General features: G+C 49.7%; 1 long non-coding RNA gene across 1 annotated transcript; it reads left to right on the top strand.

Annotated features, from left to right (window-relative positions):
* Positions 1 to 3,768: 3,768 nt before the first annotated feature.
* On the top strand, positions 3,769 to 5,931 carry LOC116084102. The gene is made up of 2 exons (XR_004116042.1): positions 3,769 to 3,963; positions 4,449 to 5,931. It is a non-coding gene; the product is annotated as an uncharacterized LOC116084102 (long non-coding RNA).
* The last annotated feature ends 6,092 nt before the right edge of the window (positions 5,932 to 12,023 follow it).

Raw genomic sequence — 12,023 nt, 5'->3', positions numbered from 1 at the left:
CCTCTCCCTCTCTCTCTCCCTCCCTCTCTCTCTCTCTCTTTCCCTCCTTCCCTCCCTTTCTCCCACCCTTCCTCCCTCTCTCCCTCCTTCCCTCCCTCCCTTCCAGAGTAGATAGACTGCTCGCTCCTTCATAGAGCAGACCTCTGCCCAGTTGCATGCTAGTAAATGTTTAACACCTGGCTCTCCAGACTGGGGAGAACCTGATTCGTAGTATCTGTTGATTTCCTTAGTGTAAATAGTCCTACCATAGTGGCCTGGTGCCTCATGCTTAGCAGTTCACACAGTTGGTGAAAGTTTAACCGCTGTCTATTCCTGAGCCAGTACAACCAGGCTACAGCACAGAGTTGCCCCCAAGAAAAGTCTGATCCAGCTTGACTTGCTGGAAAGTTTTTTCTGTTATGGAGCAAACCTTCTCACTGTCCACGTACATCCCTCCATATCCTGATCTGAATCCTGGGCTTAGCGGAGATGGATTAGCCACCTTCCTCTCTGCCCTTTCTTCCTCCCTACCTTGTTTCTTTCCTTCCTTACTCCCTTCCTTTCTCAAATATTTATTAGGCCCTGGTGACGCCATAGTGCTAGGTACAGTGGCTACACAGACCACAGACCGTATCTTTCTCCCCCCTGGCTCCACCTTCCCTGCCTGTCCACTTCCAAGAACCCATTCAGACTGACTGATCCCCACTTTCCAGAGCTTGTGTTGACTGCCACCCTTTTTCTTCCTGCCTTGGGCAGCCCTGCCTCCCTCTCCAAGCCTCCCAGAGCCTTTATCATCCCTTTTGACACTTATCACTTTCTACCTCGGATTACAGCTATTTGTGTACGGGGCTTATCTCCCTGCCAGACAGAGAGGCAGCTCCGGCTGTTGAAAGTGTGGACTTTGGAGCCATGTGACCTGGCCTTCCATCCCAGCCCCAGCACAAGGGATATGCTTACCCTGGAGCTCACACCACCTTTGGGAGCCTCGGTTTCTTTATCTTCAAGGCAGGCCTAGTGATTAACCACTTCCAAGATGGTTTTGGCCATTCAGTGGGATTAAAATGTAAACCCCTTTTCCGGTTCCTGTCTGGACTCCCATCCTCTTCTGGATAGACTTTATGCCAATACCTCTTCTTGGTCTAATTATTAGACTCTAATACTATTTATAGCAGACACATATGTAACAATGCAAAATACAGGGTCTTAGTCCAAGAACTTACATATGGAGATGAATTTCATCCTTCCCAGCTTGGGGACACTGAAATTAATCTATTTTCATCAACAGCAGTGTGCCGGGTATAGTAGCACACACCCACAATCCCAACATTGTAGAAGTTGAAGGAGGAAACATCAAGAATTGAATGCTAGACTGAGGACCCTTTCCCATATCCAACCAGTCAAGTGAAAAGATAATTTAAGGCACAGACAGGTTACATAAGTCCAAGGTCACACAGATACTGGGTGAGAGCTAAGATTTGAATCCAGGACAATCTGTTTTAGAATCCCAGCTGTTGAACTGGATGCAATATGTCAGTGTTGTGAGTTGCAAGTGGTTTATAGAGTCTGGGAATGGGGGTGTCCATAATGTTTCCAACCTTTGCACATCCTCACCCCAGCCTAGAGACAGGGTGGAGTGATGCATCACCCTTTAGGGACTCGCCAAAAATAAAACGGTTAACACCGGAGGAAGGAAAATCTCCAGGCCCTTTGCTAGGGGACAGGGAGGCCACTGATGGATCAAACAAAGTGAGGAAGATCACTGAGAGAAGCGTTTGTGATAGGCTACAACAAAAGGAGAAGGTAGCTTGTAAGTGGGGGTGGGGCATCAGAGGTTCATCTAGGAATAAGGCTCTCATTTCTCTGCAGACTGTTGGGCAGTTCTGCAGTGTTCATGAGCCTTTGAAGACAGAATAGAGCAAAGATAGCAGGGCTGACCTGGGCCAAGTTGATGTTCGATTCTCTAAAAGCTTCTTTGAGTTTCCATAGTCTTAGACTCTTACCTCAACTAACATTGGGCTCATCTTTCTTCTTTGCTGAGTCGTAGTTTCTCCTGCAGACTAGGCATGAAGAGTGGACCTTGCAGTCAGCTGAAGGGTGAACCACATGGCAGGAGATGGGAGCTGGGAACTCTTGATGCTAGGGGTGGGTGGAAGTACTTGGGGGGGAGAGAGGAACCCAGGTAGGGCCAGAGGAACCCAGCATAGATTGGGTTGGGTCTGCCAGTCTTTCTCATCTGCTTTCTGTTGCTAAATGCTTAATACTTGCCAACTCCATTAGTGTCTAAAGGGGCAGATCCATGCTGAACCCTGTTCCTCCTATAGGGATAGGATAAGCCCAATCATGGCTCCTGAAGGCAGGCCTTGTAGAACATATGCCTCAACAATACTGAGACCTGCTTTCCTCTGTAAATCTGCCCAAACCAGTGCCCCTCCCAACCTCCTGTAAGAACTGGGTCTCAGGTGTGTGACAGGGCCCCAGAATGAATAGTGACCCTCCCCCCAACCCAGGCAGACTCTCAGGGCCCTTGGAGGCTTGGAAGGCTGTGGGGAGGGGTGCGGTGAAAGGGTGAATTAATCCAGGCTCACCCTCGGGGGCTCTCTATGATGCTAATCTCTTCTGCTTTTGATGCATCTCTCCCCTCCCCTCCAGTGCCAGCCCAGTTTGAGCTGGAGCCTTAGTTCTACACTGGGGCTGGGATTAGAGTTCCCAGGGTGAGGCCCAGTACATCCATAATGAAACAGAAGGGGTTTATCCTTGGGCAGGAGACCAGAGTCCAGGTTACTTGCCTGCATAAGCATTGCACTCTTCTTTGCCAGAACTTTCTCACTCCACTTTCCCTCTCCTGGGCTTGCCCTCTCCTCTCCAGAGAGGCTCTGGTCATCCTATGTCACACAGAAGCCCAGTGTGCCCTTGGGAACAGAGGCTCTGGTTATTAAAGAGCAGAGTCCAGACTGCAGTCCTGCCCCAAGTGCAGAGGCTTTGTTCAGGTAGTTTTTGTTTGTTTGGTTTTGACTAACCTTGATAGAAGAATTGTAAATGCCGAGGGGTACTAGGACATGCATGGTCCCTTACAGTCCTCATGGCCCCTGTGATAGGCCTATGAATGGAGAGGCAAAGTGTCCTAAGGAACTGTGTACTAAGGGAACGTGGGGCAGCAGCTAAGAGTCCAGCACGGTACAGAGAGCACAAGGCCCAAGCACTCTGTGTGAGGAATGGGCTGGCTTTCTATGCATGTCTTCCTTTCCATACCTAGTCTTGTTCTAGACATGACCTGAATCTTCTGTGCGCTCAGTGGAGCTGGGAAGAGAGCCTAGGCCTCTACACTGCTGTAGAGCAGGATAAGGGCATCTTTGAGGAGGCCAGCCTCACGGGAATCAGAGAGGCCTCTCTGCCAACTGAGCCTTGCAACAGCCTCTGTAAACCTGGGCTTATACACAATTAAAGTTTTATTACATTATATTTCCTACACATAAAAGACTATTTGTGAGCTATGAGCACATCAGGACAAATGCTCCTGACCACTCTGCTTAAGGACTAGATTATTCAGACACTGGGGAAGACCTGTCTTTCGACCCCTCAATTCCCAGAAGGAACCAGTACCCCAAATGGGGTCATTACTCCCTTCCTTTTTAAAGAGAAATCATTTCAGGATGCCTGCATGGAATTGCTGGGCTAGCTAACTGCACCTTCGAGACATGGCATTAGACTCTCAGAGGGCATGACTTCTCTAAGGGAAAGGGGGACCTTTGAGGATCTGCCTGTGCTCTCATGTCTTCCTTTTCTAGAGTGACTCCGCGTAAGCATGTGCATGAAGGCAGGTAGACAGTCCTCGGTATGGAGACTCCATGGATGCGGATTTCCTCCAAGAAGCTGTGGGCTAGTCTGGCCTCTGAAGTTGGAGACAAGTCTCAAGGAGGCTCCTAGTACTTGGGGGTGCTCTGATACCCCCTTGCTGAATGTGGAAGTCAATAGACATACCTACATGTAAGTGTGGTTGTTATGAACACATAGTTATGCACACGGGTGTTCACACACATGCACAAACATGCTTACTATGTGTGATCCCCAAGTCCACAAGTGTGTGGAGCATGACGCAGGAACTTTCTTCTCCTCATGGACAAGCCTGTTTAATCTCTGCACACCGCACAAGGCACATATATGAAGAACCTATCATGCACTAGATCGATCACAAGGGCCTGCATAACTTCACGTGTTACCCTACATTACCCACAAGTCCTCACAGCTCCCAGTCCCATAGCCTTAGCCTCCCAGACAGAGTACCTAGCATCCACTGGCCTGATTGTCTGTAGGTCAACAGTGGGGCCAGAACCATGATACCAGCAACCATGTGGTCAGTGCTTGCTTCTTATGCTAAATGCCACCAGCGCAGGGCCTACCTGAACCCTACCTCCACAAAGAAGCTGGCAGCAGGAAGGTCCAGAATCTTCCCCTTCTCTTTTGCTTCCTAGGACCTAAGCTGTGCTTCCCCCTCCCCCCAAGTGACATTTCCACAAGTGTTCCATAGGAGGGTGCACGGCTGTAGGCAACAGCCGAGACTGAGGACAGCCTAGAGCAGAGTGAGACTGGACAGGGAGGAACAGCTCCACCGGATGTCCGAACCGGGAACTAGGTCATTGCACCCAGCTGCAATGTAGTCACGTGTGCACATACACATATACACACATGGCTGTATACATGTGCATATGTGCCAAGAGAGGACAAAGGAACTAAGGACACGTGCAACGCTTGTTCCAGGCCTTTCAGCCTATCTCTTAATTCAGGCTGTCCCCAAAGGGGACCTTCAGCTGCAGTGCCCACTGCAATGGAGTTTCAAGACATTGTATTTGAGGGACTTTGGCATGATCAGAGAGCCCTTTCTGGGTCCTTTGGGGCTTTCCTTTCAGGTGACCTTTGGGCTTTGGGCTATTAGTGTGATTACTAGTGTGATTACAGAGGCTGGTAAATCTTGTCTTACCATCCATGTGCATTTCTCCCAAAGGCCACTTAGGCAGTCTTAGTGAAAGCTCCCTCAGTGGCCATGTGGCTTAGCAGGCAGGGGACTCTGGCAGCCTGTTGGAACTCCTCATTTCCAGCTGTAGGGCTATGAACAAGCACTCTGCCTTCCTGAAGCCTCATTCCACACCTGCACTACCTTGGTGCTGCCTGGAGCTAGTCATATCCGTCCAGGCCACAACTGAGACACTCAGGTGGATCTTGCAAACCCTATTCCCCGGGGGAAGCCACTGTGTCAGGCCACCAACACCACCGGATGTGGGCTTACCCTGGTGGTCCCAGGAGAGCCAGAATCCAGACTTGGCATTACCTTACTGAGGGAGCCTGGAGCATGTCCCTGACTCCCCTCTGGCTACAGCTACCTCCATCTGCAAGGAGCATAGCAGCTCTTATGTGAGATAAGAGTAGCTGATGGGCTGTCAGAAGGATCTTGCAAGGGACAAGCCTGTGCCCTTGAGGAATGCCGAACGAGGACAGGACACTCAGGCATCTGGTTGGGATGAGCTCTGTCTATCTCCACAGAAGGACACTGAGTAGTTTAAGAACGCTCTTCCGAGTCTACCGGGCCCCTAGCTGCTGGCGATAGAAATGTTCCTATGAGGGAAAGCTAGGTCCCTTTGAAACTGCCAAGTCTACACTAGAGGGGCGAAAGGCGACCTGCTTTCAAAGCGGCTCTTCTGGCCCTTAATTACCCTCTGTCACCCATAGGTGAAATTTCCACTCAGTTAGCTGAAGAAAGGCGCCCATGCCGCTGGCTGCCACGAGCCAGTAGGCACTGAGCTTTCCTGCTGCCTTTGTGCAACCGGCTCAGGTTTCTGATTTTAATGATTTCCTGAATTCATTCCATTTCCTACCTCGGGGAAAGGAGGAGAGGTGATCCTCTTGGAAATTCACATAATTGCTTTTATTTGATTTTTATTAAAATGCATTCAGGAATAATGTGATTGCCCCTGTTATTACGTTGTTCATCAATCCTGCTCAGAGAATCTGTGGTGAAAAAAAAAAAAAAAAACTCAATGGGTGCAGAAACCTCCAGGGCATACAGGGTGGGATGAGAGTACCTCATAGTGGCTTGAGGCTCTTCTACCCTTCTACAGCCCATCTCTGGCTCCTTACACACACACACACACACACACACACACACACACACACACACACACACGGCTCCTACCTGGAGAGCAAGTTCCACTGCATGCAGTCTGTGAACCTATTTTACATGACTTCCAACCTCAGTCCACCCCCTCTCCCTCCCTGCCCACCTTGGAGACACAGAGGGTCAGAGGTGAGGTCTTACTCATGTCCCTAGTTCCCTGCAAGTTGGTCTGTTTCCTGCACAACCTTTGGCTTTGGGGCATTAGCATACAGAATTTAGAAACCAGTGTCTCCCTCAGACCAGGTACAGTCCTTATCTACTTGGTGCAGTTACAATCTGGGCAGATTGCTTCACTTTTCCCAGCCCCTGTTTACTAAGTGAAGATAGTGGGAAACAGCTCGGTACTTTGGTGCACTCCTATGATTCCAGCAGGAGGGAGACTGAGGCAGGAGGAGCTCCTAGCTAGCTAATGGGAACATGAAGACTTTCCTTCACAGTGATTAAAAATGGAGTGATTGGGCAGCCAGCAACATGGTGTGAACTCCCATGGATGCCCATCAGGGTAAAATGCATGGATGCCCATCAGGGTGGGATGCATGGATACCCATCAGGGTGGGATGGTACCAAGTGGCCTTGCCCGGAGCCCACCCACTCAGCCTTGGTTGCTTGCTCAAAAGATGACCCATCCCAATTAGAAGAAGCTGTGCAGAAAATCAGGGAGTGTGGGGGTAGACATCCACTTTCAGAGCTTCTTTTGTGGGGAGTTCCTTTCGGTGAAAAGTCTTTCTTCCTTGAAAAAAAAAAATGCAATGGAATTCGACTTGCTTACTGAGTTTTCATCGTTTCTCTTTATTTTGGTGCAAGTCATTTGGCAATGGCCACAGCTAGGGAATTCGGAGAATGGTAAGAGTAGATTTTGCATTTAAGCTATTGAGGTCTTTGGTGCTTACCACCCAGCAGAGCACTCAGATGAGGCATCTGAGGCTCACTCTGCACCATTCCTGCTCCTGGGATGCTGTTATTATTGTTCTCTGTGGACCAGGCTGCATGCCACCTCCACCCAAATCCTCGAGACCACTCCCACTGAATCATGGGCTCCTGCCCCAGAACCTGCACAGGCTTTTGACTACATGCTTGACAGTCCCAGAAGAGACTCACTGCTGTCTCTCCAATCAGGTTGTAGTCTGTCCAGGAGGGTAGGTCCTGTCCTTTTATGGAGAAGGTCAAACAGTGGACTAGGAAGGGCTGCTAGAGTCTCAGTTAAAGGAATCTCAGCCCAGAGTGTGATAAAGACACTACCAGTCATAGCAGGCCTCAGCCTGGGTTTGTCCTGGCATGGAAAGTGTTCAGTTCCGAGCTAGACTGGTCTTGGCTTAAGCCACCCACCCCCGTTAAATTGCCCCACCCCTTCAAAATTACGGTAATACAGATGACCCACATCCACCTCTAAGGGATAGTGAGGCCAGAAGGAAAGTAACAATTCCCAAGGCCATGACCACATCAGCTGTGGAGCTAAATAAGGAGCACCAGCCACCTCAGGGTCTCTGGTTGGTCCCATGCTCATTCCTATTTTTCCTCTCTGAGTAGCCCTGGCTAGGAGCAGGAGTTAACCCAGACCGTATAGATGACAACATCAACTGAAGTTGGAAGGCTTGCCTAGCCTCAGTTCCTGTACTCTGGAGACCAAGCCCAGACAGAGTGGGCAGTGCAAGCATCCCAAACACCAGTTCTAGGTCAGGATCGGAGCCTTTAGAGTCTAGAACCCGAGGCTTGAATGTACAGCAGGATGAGTAGCTACCCAAGCAGCTCAGAAGTCGGTTGGGCTGGGTTGTTCTCCCTATACCGCTGGCCTCCCACATTTGCTGCTGCACCCCAGCACACATGCTGCTCCTCAGCCTCCTAGCTACACCCCAGCCTTGCTCAGCATGTGGCTTCTTTATCAGATCTCCGTTTCTCTCCTTGTCAGCCTCAGCCTGGCCCCTGCCCCCACCCCATTGCCCTTTCCCCTCTGAAGTGATGTATCTTTTCCTGCCACCCCCATGTGCAGCACAGAGAAGATATTTGCTCCTTACTGCTTAAAAAAAAAAAAAAAAGCCTTCCTTTGGTGCTGGAGGGTGGTCTACTGACCGAGCTTCAGAGTTCTGCTGTGTGCTGGTAACCTGTGGGCAGCTTCTGGGCCTAGTGGGAGTTGGGGCTACTCCTGGCAGTGTCCACAGCCTTGAGGCCCTCGCATGGATCCCATGTACTGGTCCCGGCTCTGGCATACTACTGTCAGTTCATGCTCCTAAGGAAGCTTGTCGTTCAGACCTTGCCAGTTGGTTTCCACTGCCAGTAGCTGAGCCAGAAGGCAACTGAGGGCCAAGCTTCTAAACGCTGGTCTAGCTTCCACCCAGGGTAGAGTGCTATGGTAAAGCTTCCCATCCTAACTCACTCTTCTTTACTGGTCTCTCTAGCACAGGGACTAGAACAGAACCAAGCAACACAGTTTTCCAAAGCTGCTGTGTCAAGCTCTCAGGCTTGAGTGAAGTTTAGGATCCGAATTAGAATTTCAAGTCCATCCACTGTGGGGCCTTTAGCCACACAGATTAGCCTCTCTTGAGTATCAGAAGTCCTAGTTAGTAACAAGGAAACAAAGGAAGAGATGCTAGCAGTCAGCAGACTTTGGAGCTAGGATGCAGGAGGCTAGAGGCCTTGTGTGCTTAGCAGGAGCCTGAGGAAGCTTTAGTGGTCAACCAGGTGGAGAAAGCTGGCAGAGGTGATGGAGAGCTCCAAAGGTGGGTGAGCAAGTGAGTGCTATGATCTTGTTCTATAATGATCCCGAAGGCAGCAGAACAGAGTAGTAGCACTGAAGGCCACCAAGGGGATTTCAATTCTTTTCAGAAAAATTAAATGACTCCCCTTCTCACCAAGAGGTCAGATTGCCTACTCCTGCCCATCTGGGACAGAACCCCCTCTCTTTGCCTTGCTCTAGTAGGCAGGTAAGAGATGGGAAGTCTCCTCTCCTTCAGTCTGGGGCATCCCCAGCATCCTTGAGGAATGTTGGCACAGCAGCCCCCCTATTAGGACCTGGACATCTGTTTTTCATCAACTTCATGTTTTGAGCACCTCAGCTCTAGCCTTGGGGCCCATTCCCTGTATCCCATCTCCTGGAGCAGGGCCTGGGCAGCATGCTTCTGGATTGCCTTCACATTGGGCTAGGAGGAGAACATGAGAGGACCTCAGGTAGGGTGGCTATCTCTAGTATTCTCGATGATAAATGAACCTCCATGACTTGGGTGGGACTTTGAACAGGACCCTCCTATTAGAGTTGCCAAGGAGGCAGAAATAAAACCACTACGTCCCCTGGTTTTCCATCTTGGAGGAGGGTATGGGATTGGGGCTACCTGTTGAGGGGCACTGCTACCACTCAGTGTGGAAGCCATAGGATGATCTGCAAAAGTCCCTTCATAGGACCCCACTGTGAAGGGACTTCTGCAGATTGTCTGGCAGCAAAGATCTTTATACACTGAACTAGCTCAAAGCCCCATTCAGCTGGCTTTAGATGAAGTCTGGCTTTGTATCTTACAGTTGACAAGAGCCTTTGCACCCATTTCCCTGATAGACAGACCAGGGCCTAGGGCAGTAATTCAGGCTTCCTTCATAGTTTCTGGTCTGCACAGGAGAAAGGACATTGGTCTTTTCTGTTCCTGAGTTAACTTCTGTAGCACCTGGGTTCCCCCCAACCCCCTGCCCCATACTGCTCAGATCTCATAATAATATAAGATGCATCTCCAATGTGTTCTAGTTTTAACTGTCATTAGGACCTGTATACCCTGTATACAAGGCTGGCAGTCACACACCCATAGCACGAGACAGCTGCTTTTTCCCTCTTGGCAATAGAACTACTGAGGAGCAGGAACACTGTGCAAATGCCTTGAGAACCTTGCTTTGTGATGCATGCTTCTCTAAGACTCTTACTTAGGCTTCTAGAATGCTCCATTATCTCCGGCACAGACTGCATTGTGGGCTGATGAGAGCCGAAGGATTTGTGGGTGGGGGCAGGGTGGAGGTCCTGTGAGTTACTACTAAGCATCCACAGCTAGCTAGGCCCTCTGTCCTCCAAGCAGCTCCACACATAACACAGTGTGGGATTCAGCCAAATCACTCAGTGTCCCACCTGCCCTCTGGGGGAGATGGATCAGTGCAGGAGGCCATCTGCAGTTAGGGATCAGGATGACACCATCACATTCACACTCAAAAAAGCCTCACACACTGGATATTTCAGATTAGGGATGCTCAATTTGTACAGGCTGTTTCCTGCAGAATGGGTCCAAACTACCTCCCTCCCTTTCTTCCTTCTTTCTTCCCTTCCTTCCTCCCTTCCTCCCTTCCTCCTCTCCTTCCTTCTTCCCTTTTTCCTCCCCTTATACCCCCTCCTTTCTTCCTCAATCCCTTCCTCCTTCTTTTCTTCTTTTTCTTCCTTAGTGGACTCTGTATAGCCCAGGCTGGCCTCAAATTCAAGCTCCTCCTTCTTAGCTTCCTGGGTTACAAGCTTGTACCAACACATCCAACAGACTTTGCATTTCTCTGCTTTGGGCCTTGAAGGCTGTAGCAGAACAGCCTCAAGCCTGTCAGGAACCAGAAACTCTCTCCTTTATCCCCTTCCTCCTTCCTCATTGGTTTTGAGGAGTGAGTCCCAGGGAGCTCCTGAGGGCTAGGAATGGAAGAGGGCCATACAAGACAGAAAACAGATGACAGACCCAGGCCTGGAATGTGATCTGGCCTTTCACATCCACGTAAGTGTGGGTCTGGTGCTTTGCTCCAACCCTGACCCACTGAATCAGGATGCCACAAAATGCCAGGGGCCACACCATCTTAGGTCATGGAACCTTAGTGGTGGTTAGGACAGACTGGGTGGTACAGACCTTGCCTAACCTTCCTGGGCCCCTGAGAATATATGCCTTCCCATGGGAAACAGAGATTTGAGAGCTTGACACTGATGGAGTCAGAGTGGCCACGTTCAGCTTCAAGAGTGTGCTATTCTATTTTATCATCTTTTAGTTTATTTTGAGACCAGGTCTCACCAAGGGGCTCTGGCTATCCTGGGACTCACTACATAGACCAGGCTGGCCTCAAATCCACAGAGATCCTTCTGCCTCTGCCCCTTTATTGTTGGGATTAAAGGTGTGCACCATCCCACCAGGCTTGATGAATATGATATTTTAAAATGGGGAGGCAGCTAAATGGTCGTGCTTGTCTCGTGTGTACGAGGGTCTAGATTCCCTGGCACTGTGGCAATATGGAATGTGATATTTCATGTACCTGCAAACTGTAGTCCAGCAGCATGCCCTCTCCACAGGTACTGCAAACCTGTGTGATAGATGGGGAAATTAAGGCATAGAGAGTTTGTGATCTCTCCATAATCTTTTTTCTTGAAATTGCAGGATCAGGGCCAGAACTACAAAGCTCCTGTCGAGCAAGACTCGCTATGGGACAAACAGATAACTGAGACCCAACATAGCCAGTCCTACCCATGTTCTGGGTCCCTTCATGGTGCCAGGTGGGGAGGAACAAGACACCTCTAACCTCCACTTACAGATAGCCTTCATGTGGGTGGGTTATCACCAGGACTGTCACTGAGGCGTCCTGAGCTCCATGATTTCCTCCCATACGAAATGAGAATCCTGTTGTCTGTTCTTTCTGATGCTTAAGGAAACTGACCTTTGCTGGATAGATCTAGGGGGCAAAAGCTGGGATAAATACGTGGAGAAGCATTTCCGCCCCCTATGGATCCTTTATCCATAGGGGAGTTTTGACTTGGAGCCAATTGTAAAGTATAACCTTTTCTGATTTGGTCTTAGATTCAATTTCTCTTTGGGGTCTTCTAGTCTGAAAATCTAGGGGTGAAGTCACAGTGGCTTCCTGGAGGAGTTAACTAGAAGAACAGGTGGGATTCCTG

The sequence above is a fragment of the Mastomys coucha genome, unplaced genomic scaffold, assembly GCF_008632895.1.
Source record: "Mastomys coucha isolate ucsf_1 unplaced genomic scaffold, UCSF_Mcou_1 pScaffold9, whole genome shotgun sequence".
NCBI classification, from domain to species: domain Eukaryota; kingdom Metazoa; phylum Chordata; class Mammalia; order Rodentia; family Muridae; genus Mastomys; species Mastomys coucha.
Note: the sequence above shows the minus strand (reverse complement) of the source record. Positions and strands in the feature narration are given on the sequence as shown.